Raw genomic sequence first — 11,868 nt, 5'->3', positions numbered from 1 at the left:
GATACTAACTCTGCACCTGGTACGCCGGGAAAAACTAAGATCCTTATCCTAATCATATCAGCCTATATGTCACTGGCGTAACTAGGCATATGCCTTGGGAGGGGATGGGATAGCCTGGGTTGGCGACCCCTCTACCAAGGCAAAATCTGGTAAAATTTTTGAAAAATGCCATGCGTGGAAATACATTTTACATAATTTTGGCAGAAAAAATAGTTTTAAGCAGTTGCTATTATTAAATGTCAAAACTAGGCAATAGCTTTTGATATTTTTTTCTCAGAGGCTTTAGGGGGATCTATCCCCTCATCCTCCCCATTGTTACGCCACTGCTTTGTGTATCATATCCTTATCACAACAACCCAATGGTTGGCTTGACGCAGCTCTACATTCAAATCTCTTAACAGCTAAACAAAACTCAGCCCCTACATAATTCTTCTCTTTCACATCCTTCTTTACCAACTCCGTGTATTCCATTCGAGGTCTTCCTTTTCCTCTCTTGCCATCCAACTGTCCCACGACGATTGTCTTCATCATGCCTCAAGATATCGCCGTTGGGTTGTTTCTTCTCCCTCTTAATGAGTTTGCCATAGGGAAAATTATCCAAGCTGAAAATTTCCCTGGGCCCGAATCGCCAAAAGCCTCCCAAAAAGTTCGATTCCCAATCCTGGAAAAATTTTCCCGTGACTTGAATTTCTTCGCCGAATACGCGGGAAAGATGAAATTTTCCGTTGTGGTCAACAACCCTCATTAATTCTCATTAACACACTCAATGCATCATGCAATGGTTCCCTAATGTTTCTTTGCCCCCCGCCCAACTGTCTCCGCCTCTTCTGCTGGACGCTACAATAGGGTGGTTTCCTATTATTTTTTTATTGCCTTAATCGAAAGATTATTACTCCTGGAGTACGTATTTCACACTTTTAGATTTTTAAATGATAATATCTATTTTTCGCGATTAAATGAAAAGTGAAAATTTTCAAGCGCGCGAAAACGCGACGCGTTAGTAGGAATGATGGGAAATCTCTCCGTACGTCGTATTTCTGGTTCCCCCTCCGCCCGGTGAGGTGACCTTGAGGCGAGGCTTAGCGCTGATACGTCGCAGGCTGCCAGCGGGTAGCCTAGTGCCCTGCCGCCTGGTAGCGCTTGGCTTAAATAAGGATTATTAATACCTTATCAAACGAGGAAAACTTTCCGACCTTAGCCAGTTTTAATAAGTGATTATTAAGACATGTTTCCCTGAGCTCTGCGCCTCATGCATACATTGGTAACCTCAGACGATGTATAACTCCTATCTTCTCCTATAGAAACTAGGTCCCTGTGACGTCACGTGGAGTGGCATCGCATGGGCGCCAATCTGGCCCTTTTCAAATGAGGATAAAAATGGACCATTGCCATTCGTCTAAACCGGCATTTATAAAACGAAATAATTTGTATATTATGAATACACCAATGGTGGGTAACGAATCGCAATTATTGCCTTTTGTTTTCTTTGATGAAGGAAACTACCCTATTGTGCCCAGCGTCTCAGTGCGTCTTTCTCAGTGATTGGAAACGCATCGTTTGCTATTAGCAGGATTTTTGCCTCCACTTCGAATATGATATTGTCACATGAAATTAGTTCCGCGTGGCGGTGAGTCTTAATAATTATTTCAGCATTGATTGTGTTAAATTGGTGCAGGTGTCCTAAAACCCCCGCCACACACCATTTATGGCGGCTTGCGGAGTGGTATGCAGATGTAGATTAATCCTGAGGTTGCCATGACACAGTTCTCCACTCAAGTATCTTATCAGCAAATAATCATTTATATGCTAATATTAGTGATAAATAATAATGATAATAATAATAACCAGATAATAATCATTCATCATACCATCATTATTTATATTGTCGGCCTCGGTGGCGGCGGGTATAAGTCGGAGGTCGCGGGTTCGACTCCCGAAGGTCGCGGGTTCGAGTTTCGGCTGGGTAGGTTGCCCCTTCCACGACATAAGTGCGTATGATCGTCTGTTGTTGATTATTTAAACTCCATATCTAAGGGCCACATTGTGTTTTTTGGGGTAGTTGAGATTTAAAAAATGATTCAATAAACATCAAGTAGGTACTTGCATAATTCTTCCATTTCACATTCTTCTTTACCTGCTCCGTGTATTTCAATCACGGTCTTCTTTTTCCGTTCTTGGCATCCAATTGTCCCTCAACAATTATCTAAATGATGTCTCAAGATATGGCCTATTGTTTGTTCCGTTTTCTTCTTAAAGTTTTTCCGTTCTTGGCATCCAATTGTACCTCAACAACTATCTTAATGGTGCCTCGAGATATGGCCTATTGGTTGTTCCGTTTTCTTCTTAAAGTTTTCGCTTCTATTTCCTCCTACTCTACTGTGGACATCCTCATTACTTACTCGATCAATTCATTTTATTCTCATTATAATTCTTTGGCACATCATTTCGAAAGTCTCCACCCTTAATTTCTCCGCTGCTATCATTGTCCATGTCTCGATATCACTCACGTTAAGAAAAAGAAATAGTTTCACTTATTCTACAAAAAATCAATCAGAAGACATACATCCTGTTAGCCGAGAGTTTAAATGGAATCTCAAATCCGATCAAGAAAATTTAATCTGAAATTAATATTAATATCCTCTTTATGGCCAGATTGAGAAAAAAAGATATTCAGGAAAATTTCAATGTGCAGAAAACTCGAGTTAGAAAAAATTACCTGGTTTTTGGAAATTGGCCAATGGTAGACGCATCCTCGTACCCCATTATTGTGAATCTAATTTATTAATGTGTGAATTTTATACGCAGCCTCTCTGTTCGGATGACGGAATGCTTGCGTGTTTTTTTTCTGCAAACATTGTTAAGTGAAGCAATGATGTTACGGGGCTCACTGGTTCCATTTACCATTCACTGTGAAATGACGCATTACTGTATTACTGTTTGCGTTGAATCTAATGTCCAATTATGAATTTAAATAATGAAATTAGCAATAAAATTATGTTTTCTACAAATATTTTGTTTCATTCTAATATCTTTCATCAATTCTCCTATTTTTGTGAATCGCAAAAAAAAACGTTTTCATTTGTGTTTCTTGATAATGCTTAGGACCCTATCCTTAAATAAAAATTTCCGTCTTTTTTCGCTTCTTTGCCCCATTTTAATTAATCATAAATCGATAACACCTCGTATTCGCAAAGTAATAATATCTGTTTTTCTTCAGTTCAGTTTTCCGTAAGGGAGATTATAGAGAGTTATGCAAAATTCCAAGTGAATTCAAACATAATAGTTTGTCTCACTTCTTCACTCATTTCACTATGAAAAATTAATAAAATGAATTAATGCATTTGAAAATTTCGCAGTTTAAGGTTAGGTACTCGTGCAACACAGCACCCGTCATGCAAGTGGCGCGGCGTGTTAGCACCTTCGCAGTCAAATTCCACGGACAATTCGGAATGTGCTTTTTTAGTGCATTACCGTAATTTACACTTGTAACTTTGCTTGAAACCATATCAAAGAAAGCAATATAAAAATGCGAGGGAAAAATGGTCCTGTTTAGAAGCAAAAAATGCTGGATTTTGTACTTTTTGCACTGACTATGATCTAGGGCAGAAATTTATTTCCATATCATCATATTTAAGTGGATAGAGGTAGATACATATGAGCCGATGTAAACTGAAGGGGATCTTGTAATGCTTGAAAATTACTATAGCCGAAAATCCCCTCATGTAAAAATTGTTGCATAAAAATATGATGTTACAGAGCTCACTTACTGTAAAAATAAAAAAAAATAATTTGAAAGGTACCTAGCAGCGCTGTACCTCGAATGCCGAGCAGCGCAAACTGCAATAATTATAATATGTTTTGCAATAAACCTGACTCCTTGGTAAACGAGTCTCAGAGCGCGCAGAGACAGAGCTTCAGCAGAATTTCACTAGAAGTAACAACAACCTCGCCAACGCGGGCACGAACCATGATATCTGTCGAAATAAATTTTAATGTTGACTAGTGTCTTGGAAAGTAGGTCTTGTATAATTTAAATGCATATACTTGTCAATGTTACGGTACAATTATATAACTTAATCAGGACTTTCTCTTGCAATGAATTGGCTTTTTTTATTGATGGAAACAGGACCTGCACTCCAAGACACAAGTCAGCGTTAGACATAGAGGTCGAGAGAAAGGAAAAAACTCTTTTAATTGCGATGGCGAGTACGGCGGTGCACTTATCCTTTCTAACCCAGAGCTGCTCCCGGGAGAAATTAAATTTTAACACTTCTCATTTTAAAAATGTGAACATTTTCTTTCTACTCAATCGTAATTAATGCGGTAGCTATATGATTCGCCATTAAACTTTATAGCACAAAATAATACGTAGTTTAAATCTGTCCTGAATAAATATGAAAATGTATATATTTTTGATGTTGCTTAGCAGCAACATTGGGTTATAATTGGTTAACAGGCCAAAAATATAATTATTGATTTCATATTGATATAGTGCGACAAATAGGATTATTATCAGAGTCTCTGAAGAAAGCTTTACGGAAGACGAGGGCATTTTCAGCTGACTGGACGGGATCGTGTGCAGAGGGGAGGGATTGGCGGTTTATAAAACCCAGGATGGATTGAGGGTGGGTAGATTGCGTGGGAGGTCATGGAATCGCCGTGGGAAACGCATTCGGGGGGGAGGGCTTTGAACGCTGGAGTGGGGAAGTGGATCGGGTGGCGGTGAGTGCGCTGATGAGGCCGAACGGGAGGGCGCTAATGAGGCCGCTGAAAGAATTAGCGGAGGGAAGGAGATTAGATGCGGAGGGCGGGCGAGAACTGTAATGAGGGGAGACGGTCGGGGTGATGGGCTCCCGTCAGGCCACGTAGGCAAGAGGGAGGAGGGATGGGCTTTTGGGGAGGGGGTCCTTCCCAAATTCCCCCTCTACCTCCCCCCGAAAATTCTTCCCGTGTGGCCACTCAACTCAACGCGATATATCTCTGCTAATTGTAAGAAGAAGACCATACGCCGAGGTAGATTTAACATTCCATCTTCGATATAGTTAAATATTAAATGACATGGGTTGGTAAGTGAAACGAAAGTTAAAACCAGTAAAATTTCAATGATCCAGTGAGCCGCACGAAACGAAATGGATTTTAATCCAGAGAGCTAAACTCAGGGTCGAAACGATATCGGAGTCAAACTACTTTGGGTCGAAACTAAACTAAAACTCTGGGACGAATCGAAACGCAAATAATGTTTCGCACCAGAGCGACCACGTGCTTCACCTTTTAGTTTCGTCTCGACCCACACACCGAGTACGAATATGGCTGAATGAAGAATGATTGGGCACCCATATTTTTCCACTAGTAGGAGAACGGTGAACGCAAACTGGCCATTCGATTTTTAAGCTCAAATTTTTAAACTCTGTACACGTAGGTATATCAAACGTAATGGGTTGAAACTATCCCTCCCTCATCCCCACTCAACTTCTGGTATAAAAACTTTACTATGAGCAGCGGATTTTCGATTAATTTAGCGTCGTTCCCGGGAGTAAAGTTTTGTCCTGCGTTGAAACTAAACTCCTTGGTGATTTTAATTTCGTGCAGGAACGAAACTAAACCTAGGCTTCTTCTTTTCGTTTCCCTCCGGGTCGAAACGAAACATTTTCGGTTCGTTTCACTTGCGAACCCTGCAAATGACTCCATGTGTTTAGACTTCACGCCGAGTGATAGCGGCTAGTGAACAAGGACGGGGAAAATGAGTTCTCCCCATGATTGGACAGCACACGGTTGATTCCGCCACGCAGAGATTAAGGGATGGTCATGCATTGGTCATGCATTTAATATTTATACCTAAACTTGCGTTTTATATGGACAAGCAGCTTTTTAGCATCATATTCACCACACATACACAAACATCACGGCTTCCGAGTGTCACCGCTTGAAATTTGTTGGAGACTACAGTATCGCTATAATAATAATAGAGTAATATCTTATATGGTATAAATAATATTGGATAGAATTTGGACCGGCGCGCCGGTTGGAACATCGGGAAGACTGTCGCCACCAACAAACCCCACGCGGTGAAACCCAGTTGCCATGGAAACATATGCAAATCAACGCCGCGTAAAACTACAAGTGAAATTAATAATGTTTGTCAATAAGTAAATATGAATATAACTTTCATCATTATGCGAACGAAATATATTCATGCACTAAAAATGTAAAGCACCTCCACACACAAAAGTTTAGTATTACACAAGTCCCTTCATGGATCCTGAGGCATTAATAATCTGAGGCATCGATTTTACCAAAAATAAGTATTTTGATGGAAATGGCTGACAAATAAGGATTTTATCAAGCAAAATAGTGTAATAGACGAAATGGGAATAAAAGCAAGACGTTTGTTATTTGAGTAAACCTACGGTTTCGTAGTAACCGTCCTTACTGGAGGAGTCATTTTAAGGAATGACTTTCGAGTCAATGACCTAGGGCCATTGAAGAGCTCTTGAAAATGGAAAGAAATCGCTGGGGGAAAGTTGGGGGGGGGGTGAATGATGAGCTTAAGGCAATGATGATGATGATAAAAAAAGGGGAGGAAAGGGGCGAAATTGCTAGGGACACACGAAAAATGTGATTTGGGGAAAGAAAGGGCAGTGCTTGATATCCTGCGCCATGTGGATAGAAAGAGAAGGGACTATCAAACGACGGTGTGCGGGGAAAATAGAGAATAGCAAAGCGATTTAGAAGCACCGTAGAATATATCGATGACGGGCGTAAAGAAGAGCTGATGTTTTGGAGACACAATATAAGTTACAAGGGTTCCGTTGGTAACAATGTTTATTCGATGCAATGGTATCATGGTTAATATGTTCTGAATCCGACAACTAGCTGACTCAACTCTAGAAGTGCCGTCTTTTTCCTATAACGAAAAGCGCCAGCAGCGGCCATTTGGACCAGTACGTATTTTCTCGCGTTGTGGTAGCGTGTGTCAATAATTCATTTCGCTTATTATATTTTGAAGTACGATTATTATTTTATCTCTAATTTACTATAATTTCAAATAATAAATAGCATATTTTAATTATTTTTTTTATAAATGTTATTTTTTTAAATGTTTTTTTAATTTTCTTTATTTTAAACTTGAACACAAACTTTGGAAGGCAAACTCAGAGGTAGTCTATGAATTAACTGTAATATAACTGCATAGCATAAAAAAGAGATTATATAGAAAAATGCAGACAATTAGCTGTGAATTCAATCTGCTAACGTGAGTGCTGCTCATAATGCTAAAAGAAATTTAATTTTACAGGACACAATTAATAAGCAGAACATTAATAATATCGGTCAAAATGACCGCTCTGGTGCTTTTAGGTATATCAGCAAATATTTTATAATTCATACAGCCGATAATAAAAATTTTTGTCGTGTGGTCGGAGGACTAAAATTCATCAAAATTCACGAAATATCAACAATTTTTAATCACCGTCAAAGAAGAGAAGACCAATTGAAATTCAAAAAAGGTCAAAATTACCGCTTCGGCGCATACATTGCTAAAAGCATGGCGTCCAAGAAAATGATGAATTGACATTTTTCTATAAAAGCACACGGTTATTCATCTACCACATAGAATGGAACAAAATTCATATCTAAATGAATTAAACCTGATTCCTCACATGAAAAAGTTAGTCATACTTACCTTCTCTTATAAGTTACCTCACATTTAAGTTATAAAAGCATGCACCATCTGATAACATGGCAATTTCTCATCCGAATAAAATGACCAAACTTTAACTCAAGTGGAAACAAAGCAACGATGCAAATTGTGCACACCAAAAAAGCTTATCAATATTGAAATATATTCATAATTTTAATATATGATGATACTGTTATTGGGAATCAATGATAATTTTTAAGTCCTCTACTTTTTATTTAGTCCTTATAAAATGTTTTTCAATTCACCTGTGTATGGGGCAGGTATTATCTTTAAAATTTCTTTATCTTTAAACGCAGGTATATAGCATTATAATACGTGATTTTTTTCCAAATACAATTCAAGAAAATATTATTTCCAATCAGGAAGATGATTACTATGAAATCATAAATAGTTAATTTTTTCTTAAGAATGGCTGAAATTGATCAAGAACATTAATGTACCGCTGGATATTATATATTAATCCATTTTCTACTCACCCGGGAGTTATCTTTAAAATAAATTTCAGAATAATATGTTAGATACTATTGACTGAAGAATTACTAATTTCTCACCGATATTTCACTATCTAAACGAAGAACCAATCCCTATATTTATGAACCCCAAAATAAACGACCCTAGGGAGCTTTTTCATAGACCGAAGAAATATCGTACACCACGGGGGAAAGCAAGCACAGAGATCATTTCTAAGAAGTTTACCTACAAAGTGCTCCGTTTAGTGGAAATCCTCGAACGAACCATATACTCCACGCAATGAAGTGGTCGTTTAAGGCATAGAAGCATCGCCCCCGGAACCCAAAACCGTCTTTTTTCCTTTCGAGGAGAGGGTAGGTAAGGTCGAATACGTAAAATATATTTTTTTAAAAAAAGGTCGGAAAAAGGGTGCGAGGCCAAAATGAAAAAAAAATGGGAGTGGTGAGGCAATCGTAATCGGGTTCCATGGTTGGAGGTGGTGGGAGGGGTTGGGGGATTGGGAGGGGGTGGGGGTGGGTTGGAAGACAGTGATCCGACAATGTCAACTTGTCACGGCTGACGACCGAGTTCGACCTTTTTGAACGCGGAAGACCCTTGGCGGCGGCGTAACCTCTCCCCCTTCCCGATATGCCATTCGTAAAACTGCCGCCGCCGGTCCCACATAGTCTGCGACCCACCCCATTTTTACCCCCCCAAATACCCTCCTGTCTCCAGTGCTGCTGGAGCCCTCCGGCACGTACGCGGAGTACACGCGTCGTCCGACAAAACCTCCACGCGACACCTCTTCCTAAAACACGACACGCCTCCCATACATTCTTCATCCCCCAACCACCCTCTCACCAACTACCCCTTCCGTCAAACATCCCCTTTCATTCTTTTTGTGCGGTGGTAATACCACTCTGCACCCCCAACCAACCAACCTTGGCAATCGTCCATTAGTACCATATCTACGACCCTCATACGCTTAAGTCTGTGTATTGAGGCCGATTTACTTTTCAAAAAATAGCTCTGAACTAACTGCAGTGAGCTCTTAGCGTGAGCTTCGAGTACTCTAAGGTAAGTAGCGGTGTTAATAAACTTCAGCAGAGAATAGGGATTCAGCTAAAATAGGACATGGTACGAGGGCGTACCCAGGATCATAACTAGGGGGGGTAAGCCATGGTCAAACGGGGGGCAAACCAAGTCGTGACATTATAGCATGGAAAAGGTGAATGAAACCAATATTTTAAGAAAATTATAACAGCGCTTTATTAGGTTATGAGATTATTTCCTTGAAAAAAGAGTTTTATCTTAGTTACATATCTTATTCTCATGCATATAATTTTTCGTGGGCTTAAAGAAAATTTGTTAAAAACTTTCGTTTCAATTCAGTTCTGATTTTGCTTAAAGAATTTTGTGATTTTTGCTTCTTATGGATGGGGGGGGGCAGCTGCCCACCCCTGCCCCTCACTGGGTACGTCCATGACATGGTATACGATCTTGAAAATGGCGAGAAAACAAACTCGGTCTTCGCCATTCAGAATTGACCAAACATGAACACTAAGGATATATATGAATCTGGTACCCAAGACTGGCATCGTCGGTCCTGATGAGATGATGGAGACTGAGGAGGTTATTCGGATAAAATCCCATAAAGAATTTACTGCCAACAATCGCCGGGGAAAAATGAAGTCCATCAAATATCGGTGTTCATAGAAAAAATAGCGCGCAATCAGCAAGCAAGCAACAAGTATGTAAACAGATAAAAAATTAACAAGGCAAGGATATTTAGTAAGCATTAAGAATGGATTAGCATCGGATTTCTCATACGCAATTGACTTAAAACTACTTTCTATGTCTATCCGCGCCGATATCCATCGTCAACGGCTTCGTTTCATGTAATTTATTGCGACGATCAGAGAACGGCAATAACGTGGCATATCACAATTTACAAAGACAAAATGCATAAATATTGATCGGCTGGACGGTTACTGACCAAAGAACACATCCATGCGTTGTGGATTTCCAAATAAAAACTTTAAAAACTCGAGCAGAAAACTCTACGTGTATGTTTTTCCCTGTGTCAGAGCCTCGCGTTTAGATGCAAGCTGATCAATTGATTGTAATAGGTGAAATGTTTTCTTATTTCAAAAATAAAAATATTTAGGGCCGGTTCATAGTAAAACATAGCAAAAAAATCAACTCCAATTCCACGGGAAGGGTTCATTTCCATCGTATCATCACCGTTGGCTCCTCAAGCATCGAACGACTCATTGAACGATTCATTAGATGACCCAACAGCTCTCCGAACGTGGTCATTTTCTTTCCGGGAAATACGGAATAACCCCCCTGAAAGGAAGATCTCCAAGCTCGCTAAACGCTCTCGCCACCAGCCATCGCTCCCACCCTCTTAGTTAGACTCCATTCATTGCTCGACCCACCCCCCCTCTTCTGACACTCCCCCGCCTCTCACAATGCAATGTACTTCAAAAACCCCTCCCCCGCCCCCCCCTTGGCTTCAGAGCCCCCTCTCCTAACACGTCGAAACCCAATTCCCACTCACTTGGACCCAGGCCGCCAATTTGGACAAGTGCCGCTGCCTACTCCTCTCCATATCCCCCAAATGGAGTAGAATAAACTCACTCCTTTTAAGATAACCTCCCGTATTTTATCGGCGGGCGAATCTGCAGCGAAATATAGGGCCCTCCAGTACAAAGAGGGGAGGGGAGGAATCCACTTGGTTCTAAAAACGCTGATGGGAAGATGAAAAAATGACCGAGTGTTCACTCTCGCGAGATAGAAGTTCGCCCTTCATTAACTTGGCGATTAGCTTTTCAGTGGATTTATCTCCCGGGAGAAAGGAGCTGAGGTTGTGAATGGGAAGATGCAAACCTCCAATGAAAAGATGAATGATCTTAGGTTTTCCCGGCGTATCAGCTGCAGAGAAGTTTCTCGGGTATTCGTTACCTACCGGTTGATGTCATCCATGTCTCCCGACGCGTCGTCGCGACGTTTCGAGCAGCGACTTGCTGTTCATCCTCAGGGGATCTTCCGAATTTTAATTAATGTTTCAATTAAAATTCAAGAAATAAGAAGAAGGAAAAAGAATTATTTTTTAGGAATAATTTTTTTCTGTGATCAAATATTAGGCTTAAATGCTGAAACTTGAAATTCTGTAACTGGTAATCCTTTGGGAAAATACATTACTTACCTACATATATAAATTTTCACCAATTATAAATTATAATTGCATTATTTTTTAGGAATAAATTTTTTCCTGTGATCATATATTAGGCTTAAATGCTGAAACTGGAAATTGTGTAACTGGTAATCCTTTGGGAAAATACATTACTTACCTACATATATAAATTTTCACCAATTATAAAGCTGAAAATGGAAGTTCTGTAACTTTTAATGCTGTGGGAAAATACATTACTTAGCTACACATATAAATTTTCACCAATTATAAGCTCCAACGTCTTGCGGAATCGAAGATTATTACGGTAATAGATATTATCAGTGGCGTAACAAGGAATATGCTTGGGGGTGGGGGGTGATTATACATAAAATTTCGGCATCTATTACTCGACTAATGAGAGATTCTTGCTAGCGTCTAATTCAAGAAAGCCTTTTAATCATAGTATTTATACTTGTCCCTAATTTCTTTAAGTAATACTTAAGCTTCATTAATATAGCTTAACATTTTGTTGATGAATTGC

This window comes from Ischnura elegans, chromosome 2 (assembly GCF_921293095.1).
Source record: "Ischnura elegans chromosome 2, ioIscEleg1.1, whole genome shotgun sequence".
In the NCBI taxonomy this organism is placed as follows: domain Eukaryota; kingdom Metazoa; phylum Arthropoda; class Insecta; order Odonata; family Coenagrionidae; genus Ischnura; species Ischnura elegans.
The sequence above is the reverse complement of the archived record's forward strand: the minus strand, read 5'-3'. Positions refer to the sequence as shown.